The 19498-nt window shown below is 41.1% G+C and overlaps 1 long non-coding RNA gene across 3 annotated transcripts in view; it reads right to left on the reverse strand.

Annotated features, from left to right (window-relative positions):
- Window positions 1-310: 310 nt before the first annotated feature.
- LOC139757593 (uncharacterized) overlaps window positions 311-19498 on the reverse strand; it is a 56898-nt gene continuing 37710 nt past the window's right edge. For 2 of the 3 annotated variants that reach the window (XR_011714673.1, XR_011714675.1), the window contains exons 4-8: window positions 16058-16255; window positions 9418-9615; window positions 3847-3907; window positions 1967-2029; window positions 311-1444 (exon numbers count right to left, since the gene is read on the reverse strand). This is a non-coding gene — a long non-coding RNA (uncharacterized lncRNA). The remainder of the gene's footprint in view (window positions 1445-1966; window positions 2030-3846; window positions 3908-9417; window positions 9616-16057; window positions 16256-19498) is intronic. The other variant, XR_011714674.1, reaches the window with a different exon arrangement.

The following is a 19498-nucleotide window of genomic DNA, read 5'->3' on the forward strand; positions in this document are numbered from 1 at the left end:
CATAAGTATACTTATGTATATCTCGCTTTTTAAACCAGGTATTCCCAATCATCAGTCCTTTTTCAGCACATAAATCTACAAGCTCTTCACCATTTCCATTTACAACACTGAACACCCCATGTATACCAATTATTCCCTCAACTGCCACATTACTCACCTTTGCATTCAAATCACCCATCACTATAACCCGGTCTCGTGCATCAAAACCACTAACACACTCATTCAGCTGCTCCCAAAACACTTGCCTCTCTTGATCTTTCTTCTCATGCCCATATATATATATATATGTGTGTGTGTGTGTGTGTGGGCATATACTTGCTTTTATCCATTTCCAGTGCCACCCCGCCCCACAGAAAACAGCATTGCCACCCCCCTGCATCAACAAAGTAGCGCCAGGAAAAGACAAAAAAGGCCACATTTGTTCACACTCAGTCTGTTGCTGTCATGTAATACACTGAAACCACAGCTCTCTATCCACAACCAGGCCTCACAGACCTTTCCATGGTTTACCCCGACATTTCACATGCCCTAAGTTCTACCCCATATGTTTCACATGCCCCAAGTCCAGTCCATTGACAGCAGGTGGACCCTGGTATACTACGTCATTCCAATTTATCCCGCATGTTAAGGTTCTGATCTCTCAAAATCTGTTACACTCCATCCTCCAGTGTCCAGTTTTGTCTACCCCTTTTCTTTGTTCCCTCTACTTCTAACACATACATCCTCTTTCTTAACATCTCACTCATTGTCTTATGTCCAGATCATTTCAACACACCTTCTTCAGCTCTCTTAACCGTTTATTATCTCTCCTCATACTCTTTTATTACTTACTCAATCAAACCATTTCACCACATACTATTCTCAAAATTTCCAAACGTACCCATTTTTGCCTTTCAAGACAGCCTCTCTTTCCACACCTTTAATGCTCCCAGAACCTTCACTCCCTCATACATCCTATGACCCACTTCCCCTTCCATGGTTCCATTCGCCACCATATAAATGTGTGTATTCTCTCTGATCTTCATCTGTGTAATCTTCTTCATTCGATTCTTCATCATCTAGCTCAACATATACTGCTCCAAGGGAATCTTCTAAGATCATCAGCATTTCATGGCAAGTCAGTAATCTGTAAGAAGAAAAAGCATCATTATATTCATATCTCAGTTGATCATAAGCAGTAATAAATATTGAATTCCCATTTTTGCCTTTCAAGACAACAGCCTCTCTTTCCACACCTTTAATGCTCCCAGAACCTTCACTCCCTCATACATCCTATGACCCACTTCCCCTTCCATGGTTCCATTCGCCACCATATAAATGTGTGTATTCTCTCTGATCTTCATCTGTGTAATCTTCTTCATTCGATTCTTCATCATCTAGCTCAACATATACTGCTCCAAGGGAATCTTCTAAGATCATCAGCATTTCATGGCAAGTCAGTAATCTGTAAGAAGAAAAAGCATCATTATATTCATATCTCAGTTGATCATAAGCAGTAATAAATATTGAATTCCTACTTGTTTTACTTAAAGCTTATCATCATTATTATCAGAGTAGAATAACATACACCATCAGTTGCAAAGGAGGAAAGAAAATAAGAATTTTTACTACAAATATCCCTTTATTAGCCTACAAGACACGCATAAAAGATGAAAAGTGCAATAGTCGTATGAAAATATTTCCCTGTGTGTCATAGAAGGCGACTAAAAGGGAAGGGAGCAGGGGGCTGGAAATCCTCCCCTCTCATTTTTTTTTCTAATTTTCCAAAAGAAGGAACAGAAGGAGACCAGGTGAGGCTATTCCCTCAAAGGCCCAGTCCTCTGTTCTTAAAGCTACCTTGCTAAAATGGGAAATGGTGAATAGTATGAAAGAAAGAAAGAAAAGCATTTATGTAAATTACAATCTTGAGCCCCATAATTCATAACTAGAAATTGTCCATACTACAGTATTTGTTGCTGTAAATTACCTTTTATTTGAAGCCATTACAATGTAGCATTCTAGCAGTAGCTCCACTTCTTTTCAAAACCAACTGAAATAACAATAGAGACTGAATGTGTTGCATTGACATGTTATGCGAGGCTGAAACAAGTTAAAGTTATTGTTAATTAAAAAGCTTAATTATTGAATTTAATGGTTGTAAAGCAATGTTTGGACTTCAAAATCTTAGAAGATTATAACGAAAGTTTGAGAGGACAAAAATTTGACAAAAATGCAGGGTGTTTTTCTTGACTAAAAACAGTTTAAAAAAACTGGATTTTTTTGGAAGGGGTTGCTAGCCATTACCCACATTAGCAAGCTAATGCTGAAAATGATGAAGAAAGGCCTCATTTTCTTGCATCCAATCTTTGGCTGTCATGAAACCACAGCCCCTTATCCACAACCAGTCCCCAAAAGTCCTTTCTATGGTTTCCACTGGCTTCTTCAATATGACCTGTTTCACTTCACTGACAGTAAATACCACATCACTCCATATGATGTGCATTCCTTTCACCCCCCTGCATGTTCAGGCCCCAAACACCCAAAATCTTTTTCTCTCCATTCTTCCATCTTCAACTTGGTCTCCACTTTTTCCTTATCCCTTCCATCTCTGACACACACACACACACACACACATATATATATATATATATATATATATATATATATATATATATATATATATATATATATATATATCCTCTTTGCCAACCTCTACTCATTCTCATCATATGTCTAAACCATATCAGCACATCATCTTCATCTCTCTCAACCAAACCCATCTTCTTGCTCATACCATTTTAAACCACATGTAGTCCTCAACACTTAATTTCAAACATATCTACCCTTCTTCACACATTCTCATCTATAGCTGTCGCTGTCTCCCGCGTTAGAGAGGTAGTGCAAGGAAACAGATGAAAGAATGGCCCAACCCACCCATCTATAGCCCACGCCTTGCAACCATATAACATTGTTGGAACCACTATTCCTTCAAACATACTCATTTTTGCTTTCCGAGGTAATGTTCTCGACTTCCACACATTCTCCAATGCTCCAATACCCATTTTTGCCATCCATGAAAACAACCTCTCTTTCTACACATTCCTCAGTGCTCCCAAAACCTCTTCTGACTCCACCCACACTATGACTCGCTTCTGCTTTCATGTGCTGCCATGTCCATTCCCTGATATCTAAAACAATTCACTTTTGAATCTTCTCCATTGAAACTCATTCCCCCATCTAACATGTCCCTCAGCATTTGTACACCTCTCAATTTTCTCCTTTCACACACTCTCCCAAACTAACAAACCATCTTCTATAGTTTCTCACTCAAATTTGCTAGCAGTGCTGTTTCATCAGCAAACAAATGGCTCGCTTCCCAAGCCCCATTACCCCTGTAGACTGCATACCCACCCCTTTCTCTGCAACTTTTGCATTTACCAAGCTTACCACCCCTTCCATAAACAAATTTAACAATCATAGGGACATTACACATGCTTGCCTCAGACCAAACTTCACCTTTCATCTCTAACTTACATGCACAAACACCTTACACTTTTGATAGAAACAAGTTCTAATAACTTTCTTCTTACACCATATACATGTACGGCATCTCTATCAACTCTTATCATATGCTTCCTCCAGATACGTACAACTTACAAACATATCCTTCTGATTATCTTTAGTATTTCTCATAAATATTCTTTAAAGCAAACGCCTGATCCACACATCCTTTGCCACTCCTGAAACCACACTCTTCCTCCTCAATCAAATGCTTTGTACATACCTTCACCCCCTCAATCACCACTCTCCCATACAACTTACCAAGTACACTCAATAAACTCATAAATCTCAGGTATGAACACTTACCTTTGTTTCCTTTACCTTTATGCAGCACCACTATACATGCATTCCACCGATCCTCAGGCACCTGGAATGTGGCATATAATACCTAAAAATAACTTATAATAAAGACAACAAACAACTATAAATGGCAAATAATTATGAATATCAATTTATCTATCTATAGATTTCTCAGGCATGTTCCCTCCTGCAACTCCCATCAAGGTGTTAGCCACAGTAAACGTGTCTCCACTTATCCTCATCCTTACATGTCTCCCTCGTATCTACTATTCAACATATACTTCTAGCATTTCCCTCCCTCCAGTAGTACTCTTCCACTCTATTTCCCCATGTCACAAGTGGTCCTACTCTTACACTAACCCATTTAACTGTGCTATCAAGTAATCTACTTTTAAACTCCCCATTTTGTATTCCTTCCATATGCCAAAAAAAATTCAAAAGTATACTGTATCACCCACTCCAGCTCTCCACAATTCATTCCCTTTGCATTCCCTACCATATCATTCCATTTAGTCATACCACATGCTCCTTGCAAACAGATTATTTTCACAGCTTGAACTCTTGACCTCTGCGACTCATTCCATTTCCATGTTTTGGCTGCATAGGTCAGGGTTGGGAGGACTGTTCTGTCCCTTAATCCTTTCTGCTCTTCCCTTCATTATTCTATTAAGGGACCAAATGACTTCTACATTGTACTGCTCTTTTCCATATCTCCAGACCCAACCAAGATAGCCCCTAAATTCATTAATTCTCTCCCCCTATATCTATAAAACACTTCAGTACACTTTTTTTCTTTCACTCTATACGAATTTGCAAAATCTATACCTGCTCTCTGTTTCCTTTCAGATACCAATGATTTACTTTTATTTGCATTTACAATGCCTGCCCAGCCACAACAAGAGCCAGGCTCCATCTGCCATACATATACATATATTCATTTATTTTATTTATTATACTTAATCGCTGTTTCCTTCTTCAGTGGGGTGGTGGCAGGAAACAGACGAAGACTGACTCATCCACTCATATACACATATATGTACATAAACGCACATACATGCACATATGCATACATATACATATCAACGTATACATACATATAAATACACAGACATACATATATACAGAAGTACATTTTCATACTTGCTTGCCTTTATCCGTTCCTGTTGCTACCCTGCCTCACAGGAAATAGCATTGATACCCCCCACTTCAGCAAGGTAGCACCAGGAGAACAGACACTAAAGGCCATATTTGTTCACTACTCAGTCTCTAGCTGTAGTGTGTAATGCACCAAAACCACATACAGGCCCCAAACACCTTTTCGTGGTTCACCCGAGACACTTTACATGCCCTGGTTCAGTCCATTGACAGCATGTCAACCCTAGTATACCACATCGTTCCAATTCACTCTATTCCTTGCACGCGTCTCACCCTCCTGTATGTTCAGACCCCACTCACTCAAAAATTTTTCACTCCATCCTTCCAACTCCAATTTGGTCTCCCACTTCTTCATCCCTCCACCTCTGACACATATATCCTCTTTTTAAATCTTTCCTCACTCATTCTCTCCATATGTCCAAACCATTTCAACACACCCTCTTCTGCTCTCTAAACCATACTCTTTTATTTCCACACGTCTCTCTTACCCTTACATTACTTACTCGATCAAACCACCTCACACCACATACTGTCCTCAAACATTTCATTTCCAACACATCCACCCTCCCCCATACAACTCTATCTATAGTCCATGCCTCGCAACCACATAACATTGTTGGAACTACTACTACTAATGTTCTCTCCTTTCACACATTCTTCATTGCTCCCAGAGCCTTCGCCCCCTCTCCCACCCTGTGACTCACTTTCAGTTCCATGGTTCCATCTGCTGCTAGTCCACTCCCAGATATCTGAAACTTCCTCCAAATTTTCTCCATTCAAACTAACCTCCCAATTAACTTGTCCCTCAACCCTACTGAAACCTAATAACCTTGGTCTTATTCACATTTACTCTCAACCTCACACACTTTTCCAAACTCGGTCACTAACCTTTGCAGCTTCTCACACAAATCAGCCACCAGAGCTGTATCATCGGCGAACAACAACTGACTCGCATCCCAGGCCCTCTCATCCACATCAGACTGCATACTTGCCCCTCTCTCCAAAACTCGCATTTACCTCCCTAACCACCCCATCCAAAAACAAATTAAACAACCATGGGGACATTCATTCCCATCGCCACCCCGCCACACATGAAATGACACCCCCTCCTACCCGCACGCGGGCGAGGTAGCATTAGGAAAAGACAACAAAGGCCATATTCGTTCACACTCAGTCTCTAGCTGTCATGTATAATGCACTGAAACCACAGCTCCCTTTCCACATCCAGGCCCCACAAAACTTCCCATGGTTTACCCCAGACGCTTCACATGCCCTGGTTCAATCCATTGACAGCATGTCAACCTTGGTATACCACATCATTCCAATTCACTCTATTCCTTGCATGCCTGTCACCCTCCTGCATGTTCAGGCCCCGATCGCTCAAAATATTTTTCACTCCATCCTTCCACCTCCAATTTGGTCTCCCAGTTCTCCTCGTTCCCTAGACCTCTGACACATATATCCTCTTTGTCAATCTTTCCTCACTCATCCTCTCCATGTGACCAAACCATTTCAACACACCCTCTTCTGCTCTCTCAACCACACTCTTTTTATTACGATACATCTCTCTTACCTTTTTATTACTTACTCGATCAAACCACCTCACACCACATATTGTCCTCAAACATCTCATTTCCAATACAACCACCCTCCTCTGCACAACCCTATCTATAGCCCATGCCTCGCAACCATACGACATTGTTGGAACCACTATTCCTTCAAACATACCCATTTTTGCTTTCCAAGATAATGTTCTCGCTTCCACACATTCTTTAACGCTCCTAGAAGCTTCGCCCCCTCCCCCACCCTGTGATCACTTCCACTTTCATGGTTCCATCTGCTGCCAAATCCACTCCTAGATACCTAAAACACTTCACTTCCTCCAGTTTTTCTCCATTCAAACTTACCTCCCAACTGACTTGTCCCTCAACCCTACTGTACTTAATAACCTTGCTCTTATTCACATTTACTCTCAGTTTTCTTCTTTCACAAACTTTACCAAACTCAGTCACCAGTTTCTGCAGTTTCTCACTCGAATCAGCCACCAGCGCTGTATCATTAGTGAACAACAACTGACTCGCTTCTTAGGCTCTCTCATCCACAAGACTGCATACTTACCCCTCTTTCCAACACTCTTGCATTCACCTCCCTAACAACCCCATCCATAAACAAATTAAACAACCATGGAGACATCACGTACCCCTGCCGCAAACCGACGTTCAATGGGAACCAATTACTTTCCTCTCTTCCTACTCGTACACAGGCCTTACATCCTTGATAAAAACTTTTTCACTGCTTCTAGCAACTTACCTCCCACACCATATACTCTTAATACCTTCTCCAAAGCCTCTCTGTCAACTCTATCATATGCCTTCTCCAGATCCATTAAAGCTACATACAAATCCACTTATTTTTCAAAGTATTTCTCACATACATTAAGCAAACACCTGAGCCACACATCCTCTACCACTTCTGAAACCACACTGCTCTTCCCCAACCTGATCTTCTGTACATGCCTTCACCCTCCTCGAAGGCTCAGATTGGGGTGTCTAAATGTGTGTGGTTGTAACCAAGATGAGAAAAAAGAAGGTAAGTAGTATGTTTGCGGAAAGGATCATGGATGTTTTGGATCTGAGTGAAACAAAGCTCAAAGGTAAATAGGAAGAGTGGTTTGGGAATGTCTTGGGGGTAAAGTCAGGGGTTGGTGAGAAGACAAGAGCAAAGGAAGGAGTAGCACTACTCCTGCGGCAGGAGTTGTGGTAGTATGTAAAAGAGTGTAAAAAAGTAAATGCTAGATTGATATGGGTAAAACTGAAAGTGGATGGAGAGAGATGGGTGATTATTGGTGCTTATGCACCTGGTCATGAGAAGAAAGATCACTAAAGGCAAAAGTCTTGGGAGCAGCTAAGTGAGTGTGTTAGCAGCTTTGATGCACGAGACTGGTTTATAGTGATGGGTGATTTAAATGCAAAGGTGAGTAATGTGGCAGCTGAGGGAATAATTGGTGTACATGGGGTGTTCAGTGTTGTAAATGGAAATGGTGACGAGCCTATATATTAGTGTGCTGAAAAAGGACTGGTGATTGGGAATACATGGTTTAAAAAGAGAGATATACATAGGTATACATATGTAAGTAGGAGAGATGGCCAGAGAGCGTTATTGGATTACATGTTAATTGATAGGCGTGTGAAAGAGAGACTTTTGGATGTTAATGTGCCGAGAGAGGCAACTGGAGGGATGTCTGATCATTATCTTGTGGAGGCGAAGTTGAAGATTTGTAGAGGTTTTCAGAAAAGAAGAGAAAGGTGAGAGTAAGTGAGCTAGGAAAGGAGACATCTGATCTACTCATCCTCTACCACTTCTGAAACCACACTGCTCCTCCCCAATCTGATGCTCTGTACATGTCTTCACCCTCTCATAATCAACATCCTCCCATATAATTTACCAGGTATGCTCAACAAACTTATGCCATAGTTTTGATCATTCACCTTTATCCTCTCTGCTTTTACACATTGGCACTATACATGCATTCCTCAGATACTTCACCATGATCCATACACATATTGATTATCCTTATCAACCAATCAATAACACAGTCACCACCTTTCTTAATAAATTCAACTGCAATACCATCCATTCCCACCTCATTGCCGGATCTCTTCTTCCACAAGGCTTTCACTGCCTCCTCTCTCTTCACCAAACAACTTTCCATTACTCTCTCACTTTGCATACCACCCTACATCTACCACTTTATCATTATACACATTTAACAATCCTTCAAAATACTCACTATATCACTACCTATTACCACTTCCTCTTTTGCCCCTTCACTGATGTCCCCATTTGTTCTTTCGTACATTACAGATACTCCCTGACTTACGACCTATGTGATTACGTACACAGGACCTGAAAAATTATGAAGTTTTTTCATACATATTCGCCATTTCCCACGTTAGTGAGGTAGCATTAAGACTCCCAGCATTGTGTCCATCACAGCATCTCTCTCAGCTACCATTCTGTAAGCATACATTATTCAAGGGAAGCTAACGAATTTTCGTGCAGAATTAAACCATTTTTGTATTAAACCCCAAAGAAGATGACAAGCAGGAGGAAAAACCCATCACATAATGATAGATCTGGCAAGAAGATGAGAAAGATGCTTGATTTGGAATTGAAAATGAAGGTAGTCAACCAATATGGAGGGAAAAAAAAATTAATGATTACACGTGATTTACAGTTGTCCCGTTCGATGGTCTCCACAATCTTTAAAGTACAAAGAAAAAATGCATGAAGCAGTGAAAGGTTTGGCAAGTATGAAGTCTACAATAATAACAAAGCAACAACAAGCGCTCATCCACGAGATGGAAAAGTTGTTGATGCTGTGGATGGAAGATCAAATTAAACATGTACCACTAAGCTTACTTAAAGTCTTTTTGAGAGTTTGCAGGAGCGAACAGGAGAGGATTACATCAGGAACTTCACAGGAAGTCATGATGTGTTCAACAGGTTTAAAAGAAGATAGATAGCTTGCACAATGTTCGAGTCACAGGTGACGCAGCAAGTGCTGACGAAGGAGCTGCAGCAAAGTTCACTGAAAGTTTGGATGAGTCAATCTGTGAACTAAAGAATCTTGAATAAACAAAAGGTAAAAAGAAGCAACAATCATATAATAAAACTGGTAAATAAAAGATGATAATTATGATAGAAATTGAGTAGGATAAAAGAATACTGTACAGGTATACGAATTCTATATGCAGTGTTGACATTTGTCTGACTTACGACCATTTTGAAATACAACCAGTTGGTCAGAATGGAACTGGGACATATGTCAAAGAGCATCTATATTTACCTCCTTCCAAAATATCATTTTATTTCCCCTAAAGTTTAATGATACTTTCTTACCCCAACTCTCGTTTGCCTTTTTTTTTTCTTTGAATCCCTGCACCTTCCTCTTGACCATGCTGCTTTCTTTTATACATCTCCCAATCATTTGCATTTCTCCCTTGTAAGAACCACCCAAAAGCCTCTCTTTTCTCTTTCACTAACAACTTTACTTCATCCCACCTCTCACTACCTTTTCTTATCTGTCCACCTTCCACATTTTGCATGCCACATGCATCTCTTGCACATGCCATCATGACTTCCGAAATACCTCCCATTCCTCACCCACTCCCCTCACTTCATTAGTTCTCATCTTTTGCCATTCTACATTCAATCTTTGCTGGTATTTCTTCACATAAGTCTCATTTCCAAGTTTACTTACTCTCACAATTCGCTTCTCCCCGATATTATCTCCTCTTTTTTGAAGACCTCTGCAAGTCTTCACCTTCATCTCCATAAGTTAGTGATCAGACATCCCACCAGCTATCCCTCTCAGCACATTTACATTCAATTGTCTCTCTTACATGTCTATCAATACATAATCAGATAATGCCTGCTGACCAAGAGGTCAAGAGAAAGAGGAAGGCGCATGACTGTGAAAAAGAGGGCAAATGAGAGTTAGGGTGAGAGAGTATCATTAAATTCTAAGAAGAGTAAAAGATGTTCTGAAAGGAGGTAAATAGCATGCATAAGACGAGAGCAAATGGGTACATCAGTGAAGGGGACAAATGGGGAGGTAATAACAAGTAGTGGTGAAGTGAGAAGGAAATGGAGTGAGTATTTTGCAGGTTTGTTGAATGAGTTTGATAGAGTGGCAGATATAGGATGTTTTGGTCGGGGTGGTGTGAGAGGGGTCAAGGAGAATGGTTTGGTAAAAAGAAAGGAGTTAGTGAAAGCTTTGCAGATGAAAGGCAGCAGGTTTGGATGGAATTCCAGTGGAATTTATTAGAATGGGGTGACTGTGTTGTTGATTGGTTGGTAAGGATATTCAATGTGTGTATGGATCATGGTGAAGTGCCTGAGGATTGGCGGAATGCATGCATAGTGCCATTGTACAAAGACAAAGGGGATAAAGGTGAGTGTTCAAATTACAGAGGCATAAGTTTGTTGAGTATTCCTGAGAAATTATATGGGAGGGTATTCATTGAGAAAGTAAAAAAAATGTACAGTGCATCAGATTGGGGAAGAGCAGTGTGGTTTCAGAAGTGGTAGAGGATGTGTGGATCAGGTGTTTGCTTTGAAGAATGTTTGTGAGACATACCTAGAAAAACAGTTAGATTTGTATGCAGCATTTATGGATCTGGAGAAGGCATATGATAGGGTTGATAGAGATGCTTTGTGGAAGGTTTTAAGAGTATATGGTGTGGGAGGTAAGTTGCTAGAAGCAGTGAAAAGTTTTTACCAAGGATGTAAGGCATGTGTAGGAGAGGAAGAAAGGAAAGTGATTGGTTCCTAATGAATGTCAGTTTGCAGCAAGGATGCATGATGTCCCCCATGGTTGTTTAATTTGTTTATGGATGGGGTTGTTAGGGAGGTGAATGCAAGAATTCTCAAGAGAGGGGCAAGTATGTACTCTGTTGTGGATGAGAGGGCCTTGGAAGTGAGTCAATTGTTGTTCATTGATGATACAGCGCTGGTGGCTGATTCGGATGAGAAACTGCAGAAGCTGGTGACTGACTTTGGTAAAGTGTATGAATGAAGAAAGTTGAGAGTAAATGTGAATAAAAGCAAAGTTATTAGGCTTAGTAGGATTGAGGGACAAGTTAGTTGGAGGGTAAGTGTGAATGGAGAAAAACTGGAGGAAGTGAGGTGTTTCAGATAGCTGGGAGTGGAATTAGCAGCTGATGGAACCTTGGAAGCGGAAGTGAGCCACAGGGTGGGGGAGGGGGCGAAGGTTCTGGAAGCACTGAAGAATGTGTGGAAGGCAAGAACATTATCTCAGAAAGCAAGAATGGGTATGTTTGAAGGAATATTGGTTCCAATAATGTTATATGGTTGCAAGGCATGGGTCATAGACAGGGTTGTACGGAGGAGGGTGGATGTGTTGGAAATGAAATATTTGAGGTCAATATGTTGTGTGAGGTGGTTTGATTGTGTAAGTAATGAAAGGGTAACAGAGATGAGTCGTAATAAAAAGAGTGTGATGGAGAGAGCAGAAGAGGGTGTACTGAAATGGTTTGGTCACGTGGAGAGAATGAGTGAGGAAATATTGACAGAGGATATGTGTCAGAGGTGGAGGGAACGAGAAGTGGGAGACCAAATTGGAGGCGGAAGGATGGAGTGAAAAAGATCTAAAGCGATCAGGGCCTGAACATACAGGAGGGTGAAAGGCATGCAAGGAATAAAGAGAACTGGAACAATGTGGTGTACTGGGGGCAATGTGCTTAATGTGCAGTCAATGAACTGAACCAGGGCATGTGAAGCATCTGGGATAAACCATGGAAAGGTCTGTGGGGCTTGGATGTGGAAAGGAAGCTGTGGTTTCAGTAAATTACACATGACAACTGGAGGCTGAGTGTGAACGAATGTGGCCTTTTTGTCTTTTCTCTGGTGCTACCTCACTAAAGGGGGGATGCTGTTTCCTGTGTGACAGGGTAGTGATGGGAATGGAGGAAGGCAGCAAGGATGAATATGTTATTATACTTTGACGCTGTCTCCTGCATTAGCAAGATAAGGCAAGAAAACAGACGAAAGAATGGCCCAACCCACCCACATACACATGTATATACATACACGTCCACACATGCACATATACATACCTATACATTTCAACGTATACATATATATACATACACAGACATATACATATATACACATGTACATAATTCATACTTGCTGCCTTTATTCATTGTTGTCAACCATCCCACCACACATGAAATGACACCCCCTCATGTGCGCGAGGTAGCGCCAGGAAAAGACAACAAAGACCACATTCATTCTCACTCAGACTCTAGCTGTCATGTATAATGCACTGAAACCACAGCTCCCTTTCCACATCCAGGCCCCACAAAACTTTCCATGGTTTACCCCAGACGCTTCACATGCCCTTGCTCAATTCATTGACAGCACGTCGACCCTGGTATACCACATCATTCCAATTCACTCTATTCCTTGCATGCCTTTCACCCTCCTGCATGTTCAGGCTCCGATCGCTCAAATTCTTTTTCACTCCATCCTTCCACCTCCAATTTGGTCTCCCAGTTCTCCTCGTTCCCTAGACCTCTGACACATATACCCTCTTTGTCAATCTTTCCTCACTCATCCTCTCCATTTGACCAAAACATTTCAATACACCCTCTTCTGCTCTCTCAACCACACTCTTTTCATTACCATACATCTCTCTTACCTTTTTATTACTTACTCGATCAAACCACCTCACACCACATATTGTCCTCAAACATCTCATTTCCAATACACCCACCCTCAGCCGCACAACCCTATCTATAGCTTATGCCTTGCAACCATATAACATTGTTGGAACCACTATTCCTTCAAACATACCCATTTTTGCTTTCCAAGATAATGTTCTCGCTTCCACACATTCTTTACCGCTCCCAGAACCTTCGCCCCCTCCCCCACCCTGTGATCACTTCCACTTTCATGGTTCCATCTGCTGCCAAATCCACTCCTAGATACCTAAAACACTTCACTTCCTCCAGTTTTTCTCCATTCAAACTTACCTCCCAATTGACTTGTCCCTCAACCCTTCTGTACTTAATAACCTTGCTCTTATTCACATTTACTCTCAGCTTTCTTCTTTTGCAAACTTTACCAAACTCAGTCACAGGTTTCTGCAGTTTCTCACCCGAATCAGCCACCAGCGCTGTATCATCAGTGAACAACAAATGACTCGCTTCTTAAGCCCTCTCATCCACAAGACTGCATGCTTGCCCCTTTCTCCAAAACTCTTGTATTCATCTCCCTAACAACCTCAACCATAAACAAATTAAAATAACATGGAGACATCACGTACCCCTGCCGCAAACCGACGTTCACTGGGAACCAATTACTTTCCTCTCTTCCTACTCGTACACATGCCTTACATCCTCGATATAAACTTTTCACTGCTTCTAGCAACTTACCTCCCACACCATATACTCTTAACACCTTCTCCAAAGCCTTCTCCAAAGATCATATGCCTTCTCCAGATCCATAAATGCTACATACAAATCCACTTATTTTTCAAAGTATTTCTCACATACATTCTTCAAAGCAAACACCTGAGCCACACATCCTCTACCACTTCTGAAACCACACTGCTCTTCCCCAACCTGATCTTCTGTACATGCCTTCACCCTCCTCGAAGGCTCAGACTTCGGTGTCTAAATGTGTGTGGATGTAACCAAGATGACAAAAAGGGAGATATGTAGTATGTTTGCGGAAAAGATCATGGATGTTTTGGATCTGAGTGAAACAAAGCTCAAAGGTAAATAGGAAGAGTGGTTTGGGAATGTCTTGGGGGTAAAGTAAGGGGTTGGTGAGAGGACAAGAGCAAAGGAAGGAGTAGCACTACTCCTGCAGCAGGAGTTGTGGTAGTATGTAATAAAGTGTAAGAAAGTAAACACTAGATTAATAAGGGTAAAACTGAAAGTGGATGGAGAGAGATAGGTGATTATTGGTGCTTATGCACCTGATCATGAGAAGAAAGATCACGAGAGGCAAATGTCTTGGAAGCAGCTAAGTGAGTGTGTTAGCAGCTTTGATGCACGAGACTGGTTTACAGTGATGGGTGATTTGAATGCAAAGATGAGTAATGTGGCAGCTGAGGGAATAATTGGTGTACATTGGGTGTTCAGTGTTGTAAATGGAAATGGTGACGAGCCTATAGATTTGTGTGCTGAAAAAGGACTGGTGATTGGGAATACATGGTTTAAAAAGAGATATACAAAAGTATACGTATGTAAGTAGGAGAGATGGCCAGAGAGCGTTATTGGATTATGTGTTAATTGATAGGCGCGTGAAAGAGAGACTTTTGGATGTTAATGTGCCGAGAGGGGCAACTGGAGGGATGTTTGATCATTATCTTGTGGAGGTGAAGTTGAAGATTTGTAGAGGTTTTCAGAAAAGAAGAGAAAGGTGAGAGTAAGTGAGCTAGGAAAGGAGACATCTGATCTACTCATCCTCTACCACTTCTGAAACCACACTGCTCCTCCCCAATCTGATGCTCTGTACATGTCTTCACCCTCTCATAATCAACATCCTCCCATATAATTTACCAGGTATGCTCAACAAACTTATGCCATAGTTTTGATCATTCACCTTTATCCCCTCTGCCTTTACACAGTGGTACTATACATGCATTCCTCCATTCCTCAGAAACTTAACCATGATCCATACATATTTTGATTATCCTTACCAATCAATCAATAACACAGTCACCACCTTTCTTAATAAATTCAACTGCAATACCATCCATTCCCACCTCATTGCCGGATCTCTTCTTCCACAAGGCTTTCATTGCCTCCTCTCTCTTCACCAAACAACTTTCCATGACTCTCTTCACTTTGCATACCACCCTACATCTACCACTTCATCATTATACACATTTAACAATCCTTCAAAATACTCACTATATCAGTACCTATTAGCACTTCCTCTTTTGCCCCTTCACTGATGTCCCCATTTGTTCTTTTGTACATTACAGATACTCCCTGACTTATGACCTGAAAAATTATAAAGTTTTTTCATACATATTCGCCATTTCCCATGTTAGTGAAGTAGCATTAAGACAATCCCAGCATTGTGTCCATCACAGCATCTCTCTCAGCTACCATTCTGTAAGCAAACATTATTCAAGGGAAGCTAACAAATTTTTGTGCAGAATTAAACCATTTTTGTATTAAACCCCAAAGAAGATGACGAACAAAAGGAAAAACCCATCACATAATGATAGATCTGGCAAGAAGATGAGAAAGATGCTCGATTTGAAATTGAAAATGAAGGTAGTCAACCAATATGGAGGAAAAAAAAATTAATGATTACACGTGATTTACAGTTGTCCCGTTCGATGGTCTCCACAATCTTAAAGGACAAAGAAAAAATGCATGAAGCAGTGAAAGGTTTGATGAGTATGAAGTCTACAATAATAACAAAGCAACAACAAGCGCTCATCCACGAGATGGAAAAGTTGTTGATGCTGTGGATGGAAGATCAAATTAACAACATGTACCACTAAGTTTACTTAAAGTCTTTTTGAGACTTTGCAGGAGTGAACAGGAGAGGATTACATCAGGAACTTCACAGGAAGTCATGATGTGTTCAACAGGTTTAAAAGAAGATAGATAGCTTGCACAATGTTCGAGTCACAGGTGACGCAGCAAGTGCTGACGAAGGAGCTGCAGCAAAGTTCACTGAAAGTTTGGATGAGTCAATCTGTGAACTAAAGAATCTTAAATAAATAAAAGGTAAAAAGAAACAACAATCATATAATAAAACTGGTAAATAAAAGACAAATAATTATGATAGAAACCGAGTAGGATAAAAGAATACTGTACAGGTATACGAATTCTATACGCCGTGTTGACATTTGTCTGGCTTACGTCCATTTTGAAATACAACCAGTTGGTCAGAACGGAACTGGGACATATGTCAAAGAGCATATATATTTATCTCCTTCCAAAATATTTTATTTCCCCTAATCTTTAATGATACTTTCTTACCCCAACTCTCGTTTGCCTTTTTTTTCTTTGAATCCCTGCACCTTCCTCTTGACTCATGCTGCTTTCTTTTATACATCTCACAATCATTTGCATTTCCCTCTTGTAAGTACCACCCAAAAGCCTCTCTTTTCTCTTTCACTAACAACTTTACTTCATCTCACCTCTCACTACCTTTTCTAATCTGTCCACCCTCCACATTTTGCATGCCACAAGCATCTCTTGTACATGCCATCATGGCTTCCTAAATACCTCCCATTCCTCACCCACTCCCCTCACTTCATTAGTTCTCACCTTTTGCCATTCTACATTCAATCTTTGCTGGTATTTCTTCACATAAGTCTCATTTCCAAGTTCACTTACTCTCACAATTCGCTTCTCCCCGATATTATCTCCTCTTTTTTGAAGACCTCTGCAAGTCTTCACCTTCATCTCCATAAGTTAGTGATCAGACATCCCACCAGCTATCCCTCTCAGCACATTTACATTCAAATGTCTCTCTTACATGTCTATCAATACGTAATCAGATAATGCCTGCTGACCAAGAGGTCAAGAGAAAGAGGAAGGCGCAAGAGGTGAAAAAGCGGGCAAATGAGAGTTAGGTGATAGAGTATCATTAAATTCTAAGAGAGTAAAAGATGTTCTGAAAGGAGGTAAATAGCATGCATAAGCACGAGAGCAAATGGGTACATCAGTGAAGGGGACAAATGGGGAGGTAATAACAAGTAGTGAAGTGAGAAGGAAATGGAGTGAGTATTTTGCAGGTTTGTTGAATGAGTTTGATAGAGTGGCAGATATAGGATGTTTTGGTCGGGGTGGTGTGAGAGGGGTCAGGGAGAATGGTTTGGTAAAAGAACGGAGTTAGTGAAAGCTTTGCAGATGAAAGGCAGCAGGTTTGGATGGCATTGCAGTGGAATTTATCAGAATGGGGTGACTGTGTTGTTGATTGGTTGGTAAGGATATTCAATGTGTGTATGGATCATGGTGAAGTGCCTGAGGATTGGCGGAATGCATGCATAGTGCCATTGTACAAAGACAAAGGGGATAAAGGTGAGTGTTCAAATTACAGAGGCATAAGTTTGTTGAGTATTCCTGAGAAATTATATGGGAGGGTATTCATTGAGAAAGTAAAAAAAATGTACAGTGCATCAGATTGGGGAAGAGCAGTGTGGTTTCAGAAGTGGTAGAGGATGTGTGGATCAGGTGTTTGCTTTGAAGAATGTTTGTGAGACATACCTAGAAAAACAGTTAGATTTGTATGCAGCATTTATGGATCTGGAGAAGGCATATGATAGGGTTGATAGAGATGCTTTGTGGAAGGTTTTAAGAGTATATGGTGTGGGAGGTAAGTTGCTAGAAGCAGTGAAAAGTTTTTACCAAGGATGTAAGGCATGTGTAGGAGAGGAAGAAAGGAAAGTGATTGGTTCCTAATGAATGTCAGTTTGCAGCAAGGATGCATGATGTCCCCCATGGTTGTTTAATTTGTTTATGGATGGGGTTGTTAGGGAGGTGAATGCAAGAATTCTCAAGAGAGGGGCAAGTATGTACTCTGTTGTGGATGAGAGGGCCTGGGAAGTGAGTCAATTGTTGTTCATTGATGATACAGCGCTGGTGGCTGATTCGGATGAGAAACTGCAGAAGCTGGTGACTGACTTTGGTAAAGTGTATGAATGAAGAAAGTTGAGAGTAAATGTGAATAAAAGCAAAGTTATTAGGCTTAGTAGGATTGAGGGACAAGTTAGTTGGAGGGTAAGTGTGAATGGAGAAAAACTGGAGGAAGTGAGGTGTTTCAGATAGCTGGGAGTGGAATTAGCAGCTGATGGAACCTTGGAAGCGGAAGTGAGCCACAGGGTGGGGGAGGGGGCGAAGGTTCTGGAAGCACTGAAGAATGTGTGGAAGGCAAGAACATTATCTCAGAAAGCAAGAATGGGTATGTTTGAAGGAATATTGGTTCCAATAATGTTATATGGTTGCAAGGCATGGGCCATAGACAGGGTTGTACGGAGGAGGGTGGATGTGTTGGAAATGAAATATTTGAGGTCAATATGTTGTGTGAGGTGGTTTGATTGTGTAAGTAATGAAAGGGTAACAGAGATGAGTCGTAATTAAAAGAGTGTGATGGAGAGAGCAGAAGAGGGTGTACTGAAATGGTTTGGTCACGTGGAGAGAATGAGTGAGGAAATATTGACAGAGGATATAGTGTCAGAGGTGGAGGGAACGAGAAGTGGGAGACCAAATTGGAGGCGGAAGGATGGAGTGAAAAAGATCTAAAGCGATCAGGGCCTGAACATACAGGAGGGTGAAAGGCATGCAAGGATAAAGAGAACTGGAACAATGTGGTGTACTGGGGGCAATGTGCTTAATGTGCAGTCAATGAACTGAACCAGGGCATGTGAAGCATCTGGGATAAACCATGGAAAGGTCTGTGGGGCTTGGATGTGGAAAGGAAGCTGTGGTTTCAGTAAATTACACATGACAACTGGAGGCTGAGTGTGAACGAATGTGGCCTTTTTGTCTTTTCTCTGGTGCTACCTCACTAAAGGGGGGATGCTGTTTCCTGTGTGACAGGGTAGTGATGGGAATGGAGGAAGGCAGCAAGGATGAATATGTTATTATACTTTGACGCTGTCTCCTGCATTAGCAAGATAAGGCAAGAAAACAGACGAAAGAATGGCCCAACCCACCCACATACACATGTATATACATACACGTCCACACATGCACATATACATACCTATACATTTCAACGTATACATATATATACATACACAGACATATACATATATACACATGTACATAATTCATACTTGCTGCCTTTATTCATTGTTGTCAACCATCCCACCACACATGAAATGACACCCCCTCATGTGCGCGAGGTAGCGCCAGGAAAAGACAACAAAGACCACATTCATTCTCACTCAGACTCTAGCTGTCATGTATAATGCACTGAAACCACAGCTCCCTTT

Source organism: Panulirus ornatus, chromosome 27 (genome assembly GCF_036320965.1).
Source record: "Panulirus ornatus isolate Po-2019 chromosome 27, ASM3632096v1, whole genome shotgun sequence".
Classification (NCBI taxonomy): domain Eukaryota; kingdom Metazoa; phylum Arthropoda; class Malacostraca; order Decapoda; family Palinuridae; genus Panulirus; species Panulirus ornatus.